Here is an 18,194-nt window from a genome sequence, read left to right as displayed (position 1 = left end):
TAATTCCAGAAACTTCCTTGGGAACAGTTTTTCCTCATCTTTTAATTCATGATAAGTAATTTTCTTTCAATAGCAGATTTTATTTTTAGAGTCAAAGTCATGGTGAGTTAACCTGTTTATGTTTTTTTTTAAGGTATAATTTTAAGGCAGTAAAATTAGTTTCCTGGTTTTATAACTTAGTTTTTAAGTTAGCTCCAAGAGAGTTAAAAATATTTTGTGAAATGGTAGAAACATGAAATAGACATATAAACTCCCCAAGGTAAATTATTGTAGATAAAGTTCATATGGACATATGTTTGTTTTAAAAAAAATCTTAGTTCATGAACCATATGTCGTAATTCGGGAGTAGAAATATTCTCCCATTAAACTTCAAATTCCATGATTTCAGTATTTGTCTTTTCTGCTTCAGCTTCCTAAACTCTGCCACATTCCAAAGAAATGAAGAACTTTATGGAAGAGTCCATTAGTAACTGTTCTTTGGAGTTTCCTAGGATTCTGCTTCATGAAGCATGCCTTCATTTACTTCAAATGGCACTGTGATGCTTTCTGGGAGGTCGTAAGCAGAGCAGAAACAAAGTCTTGTGGGAATCTGTCATCAAAAGTAATCTTGCTCTCCTTCTCACTGAATATTTCATGTAAGTGTAGTGAGTGAGTGATTGACTTCATTCTTCTCTGCTTACAAACCTCTGAGTAACAAACAGCCTATAGATACCGGTAGGTGCTTTCCAAGCATTCCTCTTTTTCCTTCCCCTCAGGGGTTGCTGGTAACTTTGTCAGCTTCTGGTGGACACCAGTAGCCTTGAGATCTCTGGGGATGTTTGCCATCCCTCTCTCAACTTTGCCACAGTTATCAGAGGCCCAGTGGCTGCACTCAGCACTCACTCCCTTCTCCTGATAGGGGACCTCAGTCTCTATCACTGCTCTCTTGTAGACCTTGCCCAACCGCTAAACTGCATCCTTCTCCTGGGGATAGGAGGGCGAAGGATTGGGACTTGGAGTGCCTTTTTGCAGTAGCAAGTTGCCCCTTTCTCATACACCTTGGTATTGGTGGAAGTGGGGTATCCACCAGTGAAAGTGGGGGACCCCTCTCCCCACTGGGTGCTAGAGGTTGGGTCTTTATGATATCTTGAGAAAAAGAAATTCCCGAGACTCTCATGGGAGGATGAGTGATTTTTATTTGCATGGAATTACATCCTTGGATTTCAAAGTTCCATTTCCCTTAGTCCAGTCCTGGAGAAGATGCAGTTGGGGATGTAGTAAAGCTAGAAGCAAAGCTAGTGTCCAAAGTTCCTGTTCCACGGTGGATCTGGGTTGTTTAGTATTAGGCTAGTTGCAGGCCATTAGTCCATTGTGTGTGGGGTCCACATGGCCCACAGCAAATGCAAGAGAGTAGGAGCTTGAGAATCCCATAGGACCGGAGTCAGTGTGAGCAAGAAAGAGAACTCCTTTGTTTAGGAATTTGAGTTTTGTAAATCTTGCCGTGCTTGCAGAGGCCATACCTACCCCAGCCAATGACCTACTCCTAGGAATGATTGACAAGTACCTCCCTATGTCACCCAGACTTTACTGGGCATGCATCTAAATTGCAGCTGTGTGGCAAAGCTGCACAAATGGCATGTCCATATTATTTGGCCTTTCCCTTGCTCCTTTCCAGTTATTAATAACTGGGTTCATTACAACGGCATCACCTTGACCACTCCCATGTATCAGTTTTCAGCTTTCCATAGCTGCTTCTGCCAGGACATTCCATTCTAATACCCATTAAATTGTATTTTTAGCATGATAGTTCCAACTTTAGAAGTTAAATTGGCTTTGTGAGTTTCCTGAGAATTTAGTACATGTTACTATATTCTTAGAGGAAAACAACACAAGTAGTTTACAAGTAAACTTTCAGTATCTATCTATAAATTGATCATTACTGTAGTTTACTTTTCTTGGGTTAATCCTAACTGGACATATTTTAACCAATTCTTGTAAACCAGAACACTAAGTTCATGGCCCCTAGAATAATGGTTCTCAAATTTTAGAATTTCTTAAAAGTGTGTTATGACATAGATTGCTGAGTCCCACCTCCAGAGTTCCTGATTTAGCAAGTCTGGATGGGAACTGAGAATTTGCATTTCTAACACATTCCCAGGTGATATCATGTTATTGGTCTAGAAGCAGAACTACATCTAAAACTACTACTAATCTCTGTTATTCCTAATATAATCTGAATCTCAAATTTTTCCAAGAGTGTGATTTTTAAATTCCTCCAGAAGAGACAACTAAATGGAGATGCATCCAGGCTCACTGGTAACTTAGATTTAATCACCAAATTTTAGGCTTGTTTATCAGATATTAACTCCACAATTTATAATGAAATTTTTTTATAAACTAGCCCTAAATGGCTACTATTTATGAATTCATATTTTTAATCTGTGCTAAACCAAACTAAGTTTAATTTTTTTTGTCCCAGCCATTTCTTTGGCCTTTGAACCACATTTTCTAAAGCAAAAAATTTTTAACAGTTTTAAAAACTAAATTTTCACCAAGTTTGTTATCTTGTTAGTTTAAAGTTAAGTGGGTTTTTTGGTTTGTTTTGCTTTTTACAGTACTATTGATAAATGACTTCCAGTATGTGCCTGCTGTGATAGGTGGGAAATGTAATTGATTTTATAGTAGTGTTGAGTGCTCACCTCTGTGACGTACCTGTACTGTGCAGATGTGTGAATTGAATTGGAATGGGAGAAATCTGTTGCAAATCACCACATGCCCCCAGACTTGGCATCACTTTTCCTTTCTCGAGAAAAAATGAAATCAAAGCCATCACATGTTTTTCTGTTTCTTTGTGTGTTTTTTTTTGTTTGTTTGTTTTCCTACTGGCCCTCAGGTTCTCACTTTAAAAAAACAAATACCTTTTGATTACATGTATCTTTGTTCAGTTGTCTTCCTGAAAGATAACTAATGTTCATATTTTAGGTTGAGGAGGTTTGCATTGCACATAAGTAAAAGTAGCCTGGGTTTGGCTTAATTTATGCAAATTGATAGGTGTGTCTCTTTGTTTCAGTGTTCCTACTTCTGTATAAAGCATTCACACAACTGGGCAAGCAGAGTGGCATCAAAGAATGAGCCCACCCTTGGGCACATCAGTCTTGAATTTAAAGCCCAACTGAGTTATTTGTTAGTTATGTGACCTTGGGCAAGTATGAAGTTTCCTTGTCTATAAAATTACATGGAGCCTGTGAGGGATTAGAAACACTAGATATAAAATAGCTGGTACACAGTAAAATCCAATAAATGGAAGTTATTTGGTAGATGTAAATTCTTAAATTTGGTCATAAATTTCACATTTTTCTGATTTCCTCATTTACAAAAGCACAGCTACTATATTTATTTGAAAAGCAAGTTCTAAGTCCCTGAGTAATAATCAGAGAAATGCCTGTGTGCTTTTTACTGAATTTTTATCCAAGGTGATTGATGCTTATTTGTCCTCCTTTTTGGAGATGAATTTGTGTTTGGTTCATTGAATTTTAATAACCACATCAGAAGTTTTACCAATTTGATCAGACTCTTTAAAGCAACTTTTAAGTACGTAATAGTTATAAATAGGATTGCTATTATGAGTTTGGTAAATGTTGAAAATCCCTACCACCTTGCCTAACATACCGTTTACTCAATAAATATTAGGGATGATTGTTAGTAACTGTAATATTTAGAGATTCCATAATACATGTTTCCAGAATGTAAATGTTTTAAAAAGTAAAGGTGCTATTCCCCATATCCCCTCCCCCATCACTACTTATATGGGTCCATAGTCAGGATGCAAGTTAAGGTATCACTTCAGAGATATTTCACAAAGGGCTGTTTTCTCTTTTATTGCTTTGGCTTCCTGGTCTCCCAGGCCATCAAGGCAGTTTTCCTAATGACTCTGATTGCCCAGCACCAAAGCTGCTGCCTCACAAGTTCTTTTCTAGAGTCTGCCAGGTAATGCCTAAAGGTCAGTCCACAAAGCCAACCTAAGATTTGCCTTTGTCACTCAAGTTTCATTACACTTAAAAGAGAAGTTTGAATATCTATATATATAAAAGTCTAAGTGAGGGTTCGACCATTCCACCAGTAGCTATGATGCACACTGGCCACCATGGGGCAGACGCCCAATGCACAGGCATGGAAACATGGAACGTACTGATGAATCTCAGAGGGAAGGGGTGTTGGGGTCCAGCCCCAGCAGGTCCAGGGGTTTCCAAAGGTGTGGACGGAGTCAGTGAAGAAGGAATGACATGGAGACAGCGTTCAGTTGATCAGCCGCCTAGCCAGGTTCTCTAGTCAGGTTCTCCAGCCAGGTTCTGTAGCCAGGTTCTGTCTTTATTCTCCTGTTACATCTGTATTTAGACCAGTTGATTTTAATTCTATCCATTCTATTCCAAAGTTTAGGGCGTTTGTTATCTCCATTCCAAGGTCACTACTCTATTGTTCTGTTAAACTACAAGAAAGTAACTGAAGGAGATTATCCTAAGTAAAGAGTATGTAACTTAAGCGTGATTGTTCCTGGTTAAAGTGATTAACTACCCGCCTGGCACTTAGTTAAGGGGTTTTACTGATTTATTCCCTTCCTTAGTCCTGTTAATTCCTAACTCCAGGGAAAAATCCCCACCTGGGGAAACAACCTTTCTCTGAGAGGTGACCTTGGTTAAAACACATAGTGCTAAGTAGGGGAGCAAACATATTAAGAACAGTATGCCATATACACCAGGTCCCTTGAAACATATGCTGTGCAGATGTTTCTTCCCTGCAGCAACTGTGTCAAGCAGCAAGGATGGACTGGCTTCCGGCAAAGGGGGAAGAGGGAGGGTGGGAAGAGATTAGCCAAAGATCTTATATGCATACTATAGAACCATTTCATCTTCTTATTTTTAAATTGACAAATGGTACAAAGGGCAGGAAGAAGTTAACTTGAATCCCAATTTAAGAATTTTTTCAGTAATAGGGTGTATTATTTCTTTTTTTAGCCTACTGCTCTGATGAGCATCAGCATGATACATGTCTGATATCTCTGGAGAAGCATTTACTTCTAGGCAACCACCCTTATTCTCCTTTTCATATGGTTTTGGAATCAATGGATGTACCAAGAAGTGGCTTTGGGTGGGGAAACCTAAAGTCCCTCCCTATAATTTCCATTAGCCTTCCCAAAGCCAACCCCAAATAAGTATAAATCTAGCTCAAAGTTATGTGCTGATTGTGCAATCATCCACAATGCATGGTCAAGGTGTCCTTTATCCAATCTAAATGAGGTTGATGTGTCTGGGCTTTGCTAAGCAGCATTTGGTGCCTTCACTGTCCTCTCTTTCACAATTGTAGTGGTGAGAGTTGACCTATAATTTGTTAAGGCTACTTGACCATGTTTCCGGGGAAAGCATCTCTAGGGCACTGCAAGTAGGATTTAATTAATAGAAATGCAATGTAACACACACGTTTTCTGAAAAGAGGCATGTCTGTAGCCAATGTTTGAAAGATTTCCTGCTGGAAATTGATTGCAGTCCAATAGATTGTCTCTGGGTGGCTTTTGTAGACTTCAAAGAATAAATTTTGCATGGCGTCCCGGAGGCACTGCCAAGATCAACGCCTGAATACAATTTTATGTTACACAGCCCTGGGTGGAAAATGTGGGCCTCCTATATTCCCAAAATGAAAGTGTACCCACTGATCATGGGGTCTGCTTGGTGGTGTTTGTTGGCTTGATTTAGGCTAGTGTTTAATGAGGATGAGGGCAGGATTTGCCAGAGGCAATAACTTTAATGGATTTTTAGTTTTAAAAAGATAAAAGAGGGAAATCAAACTGGTTTGTTAACCTGATTCTTAAACAGCAACTGGACAACATTTTCGTAGCTCTGATGTCTACCAGGAGCAAAGGACTGAGATGGATGATCCACTGAGAATGCCTCTTGCATTAGACCAAGTGAGGAGAGAGCCCCTTTCATTAGATTTTACTCTTCCTGTTGCGTTGCTAGGCATTTTTACATTGACATGTACATTTTTATCCACAGTGCTTTAGACTTTAGTCTCTGCACTATGCAAAGCCTGAATTATCAAAACTGGCACACTATCCTAATTACATCCAAATCAGCCCCAGAGTAGTGATCAGTCCCCTTTGACTGGTGGTAAATGTCTATTTGGACTAGAGCAGCAGTTCTCAACCTGTGGGTCGGGACCCCTTTGGCGGTTGAACGACCCTTTCACAGGGGTCGCCTAAGACCATCCTGCATATCAGATATTTACATTACGATTCATAACAGTAGCAACATTACAGTTATGAAGTAGCAACGAAAATAATTTTATGGTTGGGTCACAACATGAGGAACTTTATTTAAAGGGCCAGAATGTTGAGAACCACTGGACTAGAGGTTGACAATCCTTTGTGTAAAGGGCCAGATAGTTAATATCTTACTCTTTGTAGGCCGTAACTATTTGACCGCAGGCTTGTAGCAGAAGACAATACAGTAGAAATGAATGAGTGTGGCTATATTCCAATAAAACTTTATTTTCCAAAATAGGTGGCAGGCCAGAATTGGTTTGTGTACCTTAGTTTCAGAACTCTGATTTAGACCATTTCTAGTGAATCTCTATAAAAAGTAGACTATACTAAAAGCTTTAATATTCAAAATAATTATCAGGTATGATCTTGCTTTAAAAGGATCCCAAACTTCACTTTTCCTTAAGAAATTTAGAAGGGCAAGCAAGGGCTCTTAATAGCATACCCTCCAGCCCTAGCTAGTGTCATTCAGTGGTTAGAGTGTGGCCACACACACGGAAAGGTCTTGGGTTTGATTCCAGGTCAAGGGCACTTACCTGGGTTATAGGTTTGGTCCTGCTCTCATGGTTGGGTGCGTGCAGGAGGCAACCAATCTGTGTCTCTCTCACACCAATGTTTCTCTCTCTTCCTCTCCTCCCCCCACCCCCTGTTCCACTCTCTAAAAATCATTGGAAAAAATATCCTTGGGTGAAGATTAACAAAAACAAACAAATAAATAAAATAAAAACATTCTATATAGCAGAGGGAGACTGTGTGTCTTCTTAATGTTAGGAAAAGGCAAACGCCAACTGTCAAGTACATTGATGAAAAAGGAACACCAGTGAAAAAGGTGGGACCAAGAGCTGCATCAATTTAGAACACTGATTGATTTGGGCACAACATTTATAAAGTGTGCACAGAAGTAAGTGCTTTAAGAAGCAGATGGATAAAGTTCAACCAAGAGCATCAATCTTCAAAACACATGGCTCATGACATATCTTTTCTTGCCAGACATATAGTTGGGTTATTTAAACTATTATTGAAAATTATGGAGTATTTTTCATTAATGAGAAAATAGCTTTCCATGCAGCTAAAAATTAACAGTGTTCTAGATCAGGAATCCACTTCACTTTGGTCCAGTTTGTTCTTATTTTCACTCAGCAATTTAACAGAAAAGTAGGATGGTGACCTGAATAGGTTATATGCTTTCATGACCTACTATTATTTTGGCAGAAATGTTTCAACTGGCTCCATTTACCACTCCTGACAGGCAGGGAGTTCTTTGTTGAATCAAAGCTGCTGCCTTTGATGCACCTACTGCTTCTAACTTTCACCATTTAGGTTAACCGTGTTTGAAAATGGATTTGTAATCAATTCATTTTCTCTCTAAAAATTTGTGCTCATAAAATACCACACAGGTTGTAAGTAGTCAAAGTAGTTCTCTAGCACTTTTTACAGTATTGGCACAAAGCTTGGGAATAGCATTGCCAGAGTTTACTATTCCAAATTTAGTGTTTATGATTTTTATGAGCATTTTGTATTAATAGTACATTTAACCTATAAAATTATATGTAGTTGGTTTTAGATTTTGTAGAATAATACACAAATTAGATCATAGTAGTTATTCTTTTATAATTTGCTTATTTGCCCAATATTATATTGCTAAGATACAAGTATGTTGATAGATATAATCTAGGTTATTTATTTAATTACTTTGTACTATTTCACTGGATAAATTTATGACATATTTACTCTTAAATTGATAGGCCTTTAAATTATTTCCTATTGTCCTCTTTTTCTTTAATGTAAAGCATCCATAAAATATTTATGTACGTGATTTCTTGGGTCAGGTGCAGGAGTTTCTCTAGGGTATACTAGAATACCTCGGGACCAAATTGCTGAGTCAAAGAGCGTACCCATGTCTCTCTGTCTCTGGAATATTGTCAAATTGCTTTCCAAAGTGGATTTACCAGGTCACTCTCCTTCTAATTGTATGTGACATCTGTGTGCTCCACATCCTTGCCAGCATATAGTATTGCCAATTTGGTGGGTAGGAAATAATATTTCATTATGGGTTTAATTAGTATTTTCCTGATTACTAGTAAGATTGCATATTTTGTCATGTTTTGTTTTGTCATTCATACTTCTTATTCTTTGTATATCCTTCTTTTATAATTTTGTAATTATTTCATTTATTTATAAAATTGATGTGGAGAGCATATGTATTTATTATTATTATTATTATTTGCATCTAAGAGTTAAAAAAATTTTTTTTGCTTAATCCCTTTACCTTTTTCACCCAGTCTCTCAACCCATCTCTCCTCTATCAGCTGCCAGTCTGCTCTCCATGTCTGTAAGTCTACCTCCACCCTGCTCCCTCATTCATTCTGTTCATTAGATTCCATACATTAAGTAAAATCATGTGGTATTTGTCTTTCTCTGACTGGCTCATTTCACTTAGCATAATATTCTCTGGGTCCATCCATGCTGTCATAATTAGTAAGATTTCATCTTTTTTATGACCAACTAATATTCCATTGTGTAAATGTACCACAGCTTTTTTTTCTTTTTTACCCACTGATGGACTTTTGGGCTGCTTCCAAATCTTGACTATTGAAAATGATGTTCGAATGAACATAGGGGTGCATATGTTCTTTCAAAGCAGTGTTTCCGGTTTCCTCAGATATATTCCACAAGGTAGTTCCATTTTTAATGTTTTCAGTTAATTCCATGCTGATTTCCACAGTGGCTGCATCAATCTGCATTCCCACCACCAGTGCACAAAGGTTCCCTTTTCTCTGCATCCCCACCAACACTTATTGTTTGTTGATGTGTTGGTGAGAGTCATTTTGACAGGTGAGATGGTATCTCATTATGGTTTTAATTTGCATCTCTCCTATGATTAGTGATAGGGAGCATCTTTTCATATGAGCATTGGCCATCTGTATGCCCTCTTTGGAGAAGTGTCTATTCAGGTCCTTTGTCCATTTTTTTAAATAGAATTGGGTTGTTTTTTTTTTTGGTGTTGAGTTAAATAAGTTCCTTATGAACTTTGGATATTAGCTTCTTTTCTGATGTATCATTGGAGAATATGTGCTCCCATTCAGTGAGTTGTCTTTTCATTTTGTGGATGGTTCCTTTGGCTGGGAAAAACCTTTTTAGTTTGATATAGTCCCATTTCTTAATTTTTTCTTGCCCAAGGAGATATATCAGAAAAAATATTGCTAAGAGAGATGTCAGAGATTTTTACTGCCTATGTTTTCTTTTAAGAATTTAATGGTTTCTAGTCTTACATTTAAGTCTTTAATCCATTTGTTATGGTATAAGAAGGGGGTATAATTTTATTTTTTTTGCACATATCTGTCTTATTTTCCTAACACCATTTACTAAATAGACTATCTTTGCCCCATTGTATTTTCTTGCCTCCTTTGTCAAATATTAATTAATCACAAAAACATGAATTTATTTCTGGGCTCTCTACTCTGTTCCACTGATCTATATGTCTGTTTTTATGCCAGTACCATGATGTTTGGATTGCTATGGCCTTGTATTATAGTTTGATATTAGGTAGTGTGATTCCTCCAACTTTGTTCTTCTTTCTCATGATTGCTGAAGTTATTTGGGATCTTTATGGCTCCATAGAATTTTTGGAATATTTGTTCTAATTCTGTGAAATACACCATTGGTATCTTGATAGGAATTATGTTGAACCTATAGATTGCTTTGGGTAATACGGACATTTTAATGATGTTAATTCTTCCTATTCATGAGCACGGTGTATACCTCCATTTATTTGTATCTTCTTCAGTGTCTGAGTAGTCTTTTATATTCTTGGTTAAATTTATTTCAAGGTATTTTTTGATGCAATTGTAAATGGGATTGTTTTCCTAGTTTTCCTTTCTGACAGTTCATTATTGGTGTACAAAAATGCAACTGATTCCTGGATATTTATTTTTCATCAGCTATTTTACTGAATTCATTTATCAGTTCTAGTAGTATTTTTGGTGGAATCTTTAGGGCTCTCTAAAACAGCATCATGCCATCTGCAAATAATGACAGTTTACTTCTTCCTTATAAATCCTTTTTGAACTACAAAATCTTTTCCTCACCAGTGAATTAGCATAGCATTTTTCCATCTGTGGATTAAGATAGCAGTTAACTCATTGTGTAACATTTTGTTTGTGTATCTCTTCCTCTCATAAGGCTATGAATTCAAGTGTGAGCAGGAGCAGACATTTTTATTTTGATTGTCTTAGTCTCTGGCACAAAGGTGACATTCAGCAAAATTGCTTGAATTGAATTGAGAATGTCACTTAATTTAACATGTATGCTATTATAAATTTGAGATTTTTACTTACATCGTTTTGAAAGCATTTTTGTCAGTCTTAGTCATGTGATATATACATATATATTTACATGCATACACACATATAAATACATATCACTTGAAAGAGTGACAATTTGCAATGGAGTCAGATTAATTTGGTCCTTTTATTAAACTTTAAAATAGGGCTCCCCTCAATTTGCAGGCAGACTTTCTCTTAGAACACTTCTAAGGTCAAGATAGGTTAATATATTCGGATGGGATTGAAATAACAGATGTATTGCTATTTCTAGTCCTGAGCTGTTGGGGAAGCAAGGAGGAAGGAGGCATAATTGTACAATGCTTTGTCATCTTAGCAGCTCATCAATATTAGCAGCTGACACAGGCAAGTGTTTGCTAATGAATTCTATTGGCTGACACTGACTTTGTCGTTACAACCATTGCTTCCTTGACATCTCTTAGATTGGCATGTGGCACAAGACTCCGTGCGCAGCTGGTACCTTGGATTTGAACATACTGTGAGTTCTCTGGCATTGTTAGTACAATTCCTTGTATTGTCACCATGTCATACCTTTGACATCAAAAATGGCTGCATTTCGTCTCTGTGTTTATTGCTTTATATCACAGTAGTTATGTTTTAATTGATAGGACTTTTTATAGTGGCAGCAGATAACATGTTAAATTAGCTATGGACTGATGCATGCTCAATTTTTGAATTGCTCAAGGAAAGTTGATTTTAGTAAGACTTTATATAATGAGAAGCAATTTAAGTAAATTGTGGGTTGCAGTGAGAATCATGAATTTGTAGAACTGCTTTTTATGTAAGACGAAACTGTTTTTGACTAAACTTGAGGTTATATATATTTTTTATTTTTAAACATTTTAAGTAGAAGAACTTGGGATTGTAAAACTGTATTATCATTTGAATGATTGTTCTTAGAATATGTTTCAAAATGCAATTTTGAATGCAATTTTAACTTCTATTTATTTATTTATTTGCAATTTTAACTTCTTAACATATTCTTAGTTATGCGTTGGGATTACAAAATATAGAAGCCACAATTCCCACATTTCCCCCTTTATCTTTCCTTGAACTTCTCTCTCTCTCTCTCTCTCTCTCTCTCTCTCTCTCTCTCTCTCTCTCCCTCCCTCCCTCCCTCTTTCCCTCCCTTTTTCTCTGCCTCTCCTGATCCCTCCCTTCTCTCTTTCCTAATCTGGCATCCAAACATTTTTCCCCTCTTCAGGTGAAACTTAGCACTCAACTTTTAAAGTTTTATTGCCTGTTCCACCCCCCCCCCCCAAAGTGTCCTTTGAAACTAAGAATTATCCACAGTAGTGACTGGAGATAAGATTGCTATTTATGGTGCTGCACATAATTACACTTACTGTTGGGTGTGTCAAGTCTATGATGATGGAATAATAAATGGGTACTGAATGTTCCTGCAGCTTTTATTTGTGAGGCATGGCTCATGTAGTCAGGGTCACATTACCTAGATGTAAGTGAAATAAAACCGGGAGAAGAGGACTTATCTAACCCACCATGAAGGCATTTCAGAGTGATTTGATTGTTTTTTTCTACTTTCTAGCAGGTGGCTATGTGTACATGTGCAATAGCTGGAAAAATTTTTAATTTAGGTTAATAAGAAAGAAAAGTACTTTTTGCCTTGCAAATGCAGGCATCATTTTTTCTTCTAGAATTCTTCAAATTGGGAAGATTAGTACATTTTCATTGCCTTTTCAGCTGTAACTGTTCACAGTGTCCTTGTTGTTGTAAAGGCCTTTTCACCTCACAGTTAAGGGGGCAGTTGAATCGTGAATTTTTATTGCAGAAATTCAACACTTGTGAAGTTCTGTAAAATTTTGTCTCCTCTTTCTTTCTTTCTTTCTTTCTTTCTTTCTTTCTTTCTTTCTTTCTTTCTTTCTTTTTGTCTAAAAAGTTATTTTGCTAAGACTTGAAGGTTTTTTGAGATGATGTCAGAAGTTACTCTAGAAATGTGTTCAGATTTTATGAGAAACACTCACTTCTTGGGAGACCCAATAGGATGAATAGATCTGATTTCTAATCCACTGCACTTATCCTGTAGATTGCCTTTCATGGTAATTACATCCATAGGAGAATTTTTATCTTTAGTAAATCACGGACTCTACCTGGGCGTTCTCACGTCGATAACGAGGGGCAGGGCCAGGTTAACGTGAGAGTAACATCTCCACCCTACTCCTTCCCCTGACTCCAATCTCATAGTATCTAACTGCCTACTACCCCAAGTGGCATCTCTGAGACACACAGTTCTGAGAAGCATTGTAGGACAATAGTTGAAGTTATGTTGCCATGGAGTTAGGCAGACTTGGATTTGAATTCTACATTTATCATTTGCTTGGTGTATGACCGTGAGAGGTTATTTAACTATTTTAAAAATATTCTTAGGACTTTATTTTTAGAGAAATTTAGCCTCTAATTTCATGTTTACCATGATATGATGACTATAATCACCAACACTGATTATGTCAAAATTCTGTCCGGGGTGTTTGAAGATAGCAGGTTTCTCATTTGTAGCTAGGACACTGGTCAACAAAAGGAATCAATGATTAAAGGGTGGAAGCCCAGCAGGGTGAGTCTTAGCAGTTTTACAAGGACAACTGTGTAGTATCCTGTGAGAAGCCTTTGCCTTATCAAGTGCAGATCTATTGCTTTTAAGAGATTATTGTGTATAATCTCTTACAGTTGTCTTCACATTAAGCATCTACTCATGCTCATTTTCTTATTCATGTCCCCAGAATTCTAGCCTCATCTCAAGGCATCTCTTATTTCCCCCCCTTGGCAGTCTCATAGCTTTTTAAACTTTGTTTTCCTTTATCTTGGTGACTTCTAAGTCTACATTTACTACTCTCACTTCTCCTGAATTCTAGCTGTATATTTCCATCTTCTACCTGCAGCCCAATAATACCTCAAATTTATTATCTAATCTAATAATTGACAAACATGGTAATTGACTGTACCTTTGCTACACCTCCCATTGGCTAATCAGCACGATATGCAAATTAACCACCAACAAAGATAGCAGCTAATTTGCATACTGCAGGTACAGTGGGACAGCGCCATCCCACCTGCCCCGCCGCCATCCAGGCCTGCTATCTGCAACCCAGGGCGGCAGGCGTCCCGTGTGTGACCCCACCCGGGGCTCAAGGGCAGGACCGCGGCAATCCCCGCCACCTGCCCCACCTCAATCCGGCCCTCCCGCGGGGGACCCGGTGCTAGCGGACTGGAAGGCGGCTCTGGCCGGAGCGAAGGCCTGGGTCCCGGGTGCTGGAGGAAAACCAGTGCCAGCAGCCGGGGGGGGGGGGGGGGCGGGGGGGGGGTGGGCGGGGGGGTGTATTGCACGAATCTTTTCATGCAACAGGCCTTAGTCTCTATAATAAAGTGATTTATCTTCTTTTTTGCTAGTGGTATTAGTGTGTTTCAACTCTATTTTTTAAATTTCAAAATAGAATAAGTTTCTAAGTGTAATCTCTAATTTTATTTATATATATGTTTCATATACTTAATGGACATTCTCAATGATTCAAAAAGTAGGAACATATACTACACATATTCCCTGAAAAACTTATTAAAATATATGAACTGCAAAACACAGGAAACAATAAGAAATGAGGAAGTATTTTAAAATAAAATGATAAAAACAGGTGCTAAAGTATTTGTTAGAGCAATGAATATAAAGGGAACAAATATCTTCTTTAAGGCCCTCATGGAATCCTACCACCTCAAAAGTCCTATATAATAAAAGGCTAATATGCAAATTATCCCCTGGATGGGGAGTTCGTCCGGGAGTTCAACCAGGAGTTTGACTAGGGGGCAGGGCTGGCTGGCCAACCACCTGCGGCCCCTCCCCCCAGCCAGCCCTGCCCCCAATTGGCTCCCCCCCATCAGGGGTGGGGCTGGCTGCCCAATCGCCCATGGCTCCTGCCCCAGGCTGGCTTGGCTTGACGGCCCCCCGTCGGGGCAGGCCAGCTGGACCCCACCTATGCACAAATTCGTGCACCGGGCCTCTAGTAGTGTATAAATTTCTTAGACTGCATTGCAAACTCTGTATTCTCTCCTGGACCCATCATAACCAGCCTGATTCATATGTCCTAGGTCCTAGATAAACGGAACTGTTTTCTATGCACACACCAATTTTGGCCTTAGCCTTGCTTACATTTAACACCTTTGCATGTTTGTTCATTTGTTTTCTGTGTGCACTTACTCCTTGGGTAGGGGCTATAATTGAATATCAAGCCCTCAAACGATCTATATATCTTGATATTTCCCACATTTATATTTTCAGACAAAACCTCACATTCAAACTCCTGATTCAACATCTTTACTTAGATTTCTACAAGACCTCTCCAACCCTGCATGTCTAAAATTTAACTCCTATTCTTTCTCAGTGTAGATTAGTTAGTTTTTGTCCCATTTCAGTTAAAGGCAACTCCATTTTTTCCTGTCACTCAATTCCAAAACTTTGGAATAATCATTAACTCCCCTCATCTCCCATACCCCACAGCCAGTCCATTAGCATTACTATGGCTCTCTCCTCAAAACAAATTCAATCTCCCCAGTTCTTACTTCCTCCACAGCTACTATCTTGGTCCAAAACCAATCTTTTCTTGCCTAGATTTAGTGCAAAATTAGTGCCCCCTCTTCTCTCTCTTTGCTTCCAACCCATGTTACCCCACGGTCTATTTGCTTCCAACCAGTATGCCATAAGAATTTTTAAAACATGCAATACCTGACTATTGAGTCAGGGGCACTGACCTCTTGTCCTTAAATTGTTAAATAAAAAAAATGACAACAGCCAACATAACAATAGCTGTCCAGGTGAATGTATCAAAATTATATTTATTTTTTTTTGTCAGATCAGCAAAAATTATATTTTTTTGGTGTACTGCAGAATTTTAGTAATTAGTTTATGGGTGCCATAGATTTAAAAAAAAGGATGAAAATTACTGGTCTATTATCTTCTTTTATTTTTAAGTGTAAACATTTATTCTCTTGCAAAATTAGATTCTCCCACTCCCAGCCCTTTCTAGAACATTTTGTCAAAGCAAATCAGTTTAAATAAGCCAATATGATTAGTGTCTATTGCCCAATAATTGCCTATACATATAAAATAAAGTGATTGTTCAGTTATATTTTTGCTTCAGGCTAACAAAGGATTCATTGCCCCGTTTTGATAATTGATACTTGTGATTTGTTAGAAACAAGGTAAGGATATTTTGTACTAATATGTTTTAATATAAAGTATATTCTTTTAATATTTTTACCTTTTTATATTTCACTTGATATTAAAAATATCAAAGCTACAGAAAAGTTTTAAGAATAGTAAATTTCAAGAAAAGCAAAAATCCTTCATCTAGATTCACCAATTATTTAACATTTTGACATATTTGCTTTATACCTCTATATCTATCATTTATCTATTTATCTAGCTATCATTTTTCTTGAACCAATTGAGAGTAATCTATGAATATTATGACATTTCATTCCTAATAGCTCAGCATGGATTTTTCTAAGTATAAGAAAATTTTCTTATGCAACAGTTATCAAATTTAGGAAATTTAGCATAGATACAATAATGTTTCCTAACATGTACCCTATATTAATTTTCTCCATTGCTACTGCTCTGATCTCAAATTCATCCTTTCTTTTCTGGAGTAGTGCAAAATAATCACACTGCCCTTTATAATACAAAGTAGGGCAAAAGTAGGTTTACAGTTGTGAGGATATGAAACAGAATTCTTATATTATTGTTTATTAATTATTGTATTTTTCATATGAACAACTGTAAACTTACTTTTATTCCACTCTGTATCGCCCTTTATAGCATTATTTCTTTTCAATACAGAATGCAGTCTGGGGTCATGTTTCATATTTACATATCATGTCTTTTTGGTTTTCTTTATATAAGATAGTTTCTCATCTTTTCTTTGTCTTTTTTTGATATTGACATTTTAAAAGTGAGGAATATTTATTTTGTAGTCCTTTTATTTGGGTGATTTTTGCTGTTTCCTCCTTATTAGATTCAGGTTATTTTTGACCAGAATGAAATATAAATGACATAGTCTTCTTATCATATCATACATATCATATCATATCACATCATGCCAGAAAGCACATGATTTCAGTATTTTCACTTAATGTTGATGCTAATGAACACTTGTTTAAGGTGGTATCTACCATACTTGTTCCTTTTGCAATTAATAATAGTCTATGAGGAGATATTAAACCCCCTTGTATTAACTTCTTTTATTTTTGTTGTATGGTTTAATGTTGTCAATTCTAAATCTGTTAGGTTAATTTGTTTCTGTTTAGATTAACTTTTAGGATCCCCTCCATTATTGTTGATTTGATTTTATCTTTTTAAACATGTAAAACATTGGCATGATTTTTAAAATCAAAACACTGCAAAGAAGTATAATTTAAGATATAACTCCCTCCTGCTTTTTCCTTCCCTCCCCCCACTTTAAGTAATCACTATTTATTTCTGTTTTATCTTTCCTGTTTTCTTTCCTAATATAGTAATCAGAATGACTCTTTCAGAAGAAGCATAGTGAAATCATGTTACTGCTTTGCTCCAAATATTCCAATAGTTTCCCATCTCACTCAGAATAAAAACCAAAGCCCTAGTGTCTGACAGACCCTCATGATCTTCCCCATTCTCAAGCACTGTTGTCTCACCTCCTGTGGCTCTTCCCTAGGATCCCTCATCCTCAGCATCATAGCCTCTGCTCTTCAAATATGACACATATTTCCCATCTTTGGGTCTTGGCTTTTGCTGTTCCCTCTTCCTAGAGTATAGATATGTGCATGGTTTATTTCCTCACTTTTCTCAATTCTATTCTTAAATGTTACCTTCAAGGAAGTCTTCCCCAGTTCAATCTATTTACATCTATTTTACTCCTATCCTCGGACCTTCTGGTGCTCCCTATCCACCTCCCATGCCTATTTCCCCCCACCCCCCCACCCCCTCAGCACTATAACTTCTAACATGGAACATTTATTTTATTTATTGTCTGTCTCTCTCCCATGGAACAGAGGCTTCAAAAGAGCAGGGGTTTTATGTATTTAGTGCACTTTCGTATTTCTAGGACCTAGAACAGTGCCTAACACATAGCCAGTGCTCAGATCAGTATTTATTGAACAAACAATGAGTGAATGAACATGGTCGAGGAGATAGCAGTAGAGAACGGCCTTTGAAAGGTCCATACCATTATGGCATCAAAGTTATAACACTACACTGTGGCTGCAACACTTTGGCAACTGTGAGGGTGGAGAGTAGGGAGGTGTTACACAATCTGCTTAGGGATGTAAACTGCTGAGGAGGTGGAAGTTTCTAATTTACAGCAAATAGCTTTGGGGTTTTGATTGTTTATTAATATGAATGAACTGAATGAAATTAATTGAGGTGGGTGGTTTCATAGAGGGAACATGTTTTAAGTAAAGGAAGTGTTATTCGAAGAAAAAAAGGAAATCAGGAAGGAAAAATAAAGCAAATGGGAATGAATACAATGAAAAGGGCAAAGGAATCAGACTAGTAAGGAGACCCTTGAAAGCTCCTGGTG

General features: G+C 37.4%; 1 protein-coding gene across 9 annotated transcripts in view; it reads left to right on the top strand.

Moving 5' to 3' along the window:
* LOC118660411 (muscular LMNA interacting protein) overlaps positions 1–18,194 on the top strand; it is a 239,608-nt gene that overhangs the window by 61,549 nt on the left and 159,865 nt on the right. Inside the window, exon 1 of one of the 9 annotated variants that reach the window (XM_036317808.1) lies at positions 10,990–11,113. The exons of the other annotated variants lie outside the window; for them this stretch is intronic. The gene's annotated coding sequence lies outside the window, so the exon portion shown is untranslated. Of the gene's footprint in view, positions 1–10,989; positions 11,114–18,194 lie in introns of those variants that run through there. 9 annotated transcript variants of the gene reach the window in all.

Source organism: Myotis myotis, unplaced genomic scaffold, assembly GCF_014108235.1.
Source record: "Myotis myotis isolate mMyoMyo1 unplaced genomic scaffold, mMyoMyo1.p scaffold_m19_p_7, whole genome shotgun sequence".
NCBI lineage: Eukaryota > Metazoa > Chordata > Mammalia > Chiroptera > Vespertilionidae > Myotis > Myotis myotis.
Note: the sequence above shows the minus strand (reverse complement) of the source record. Positions and strands in the feature narration are given on the sequence as shown.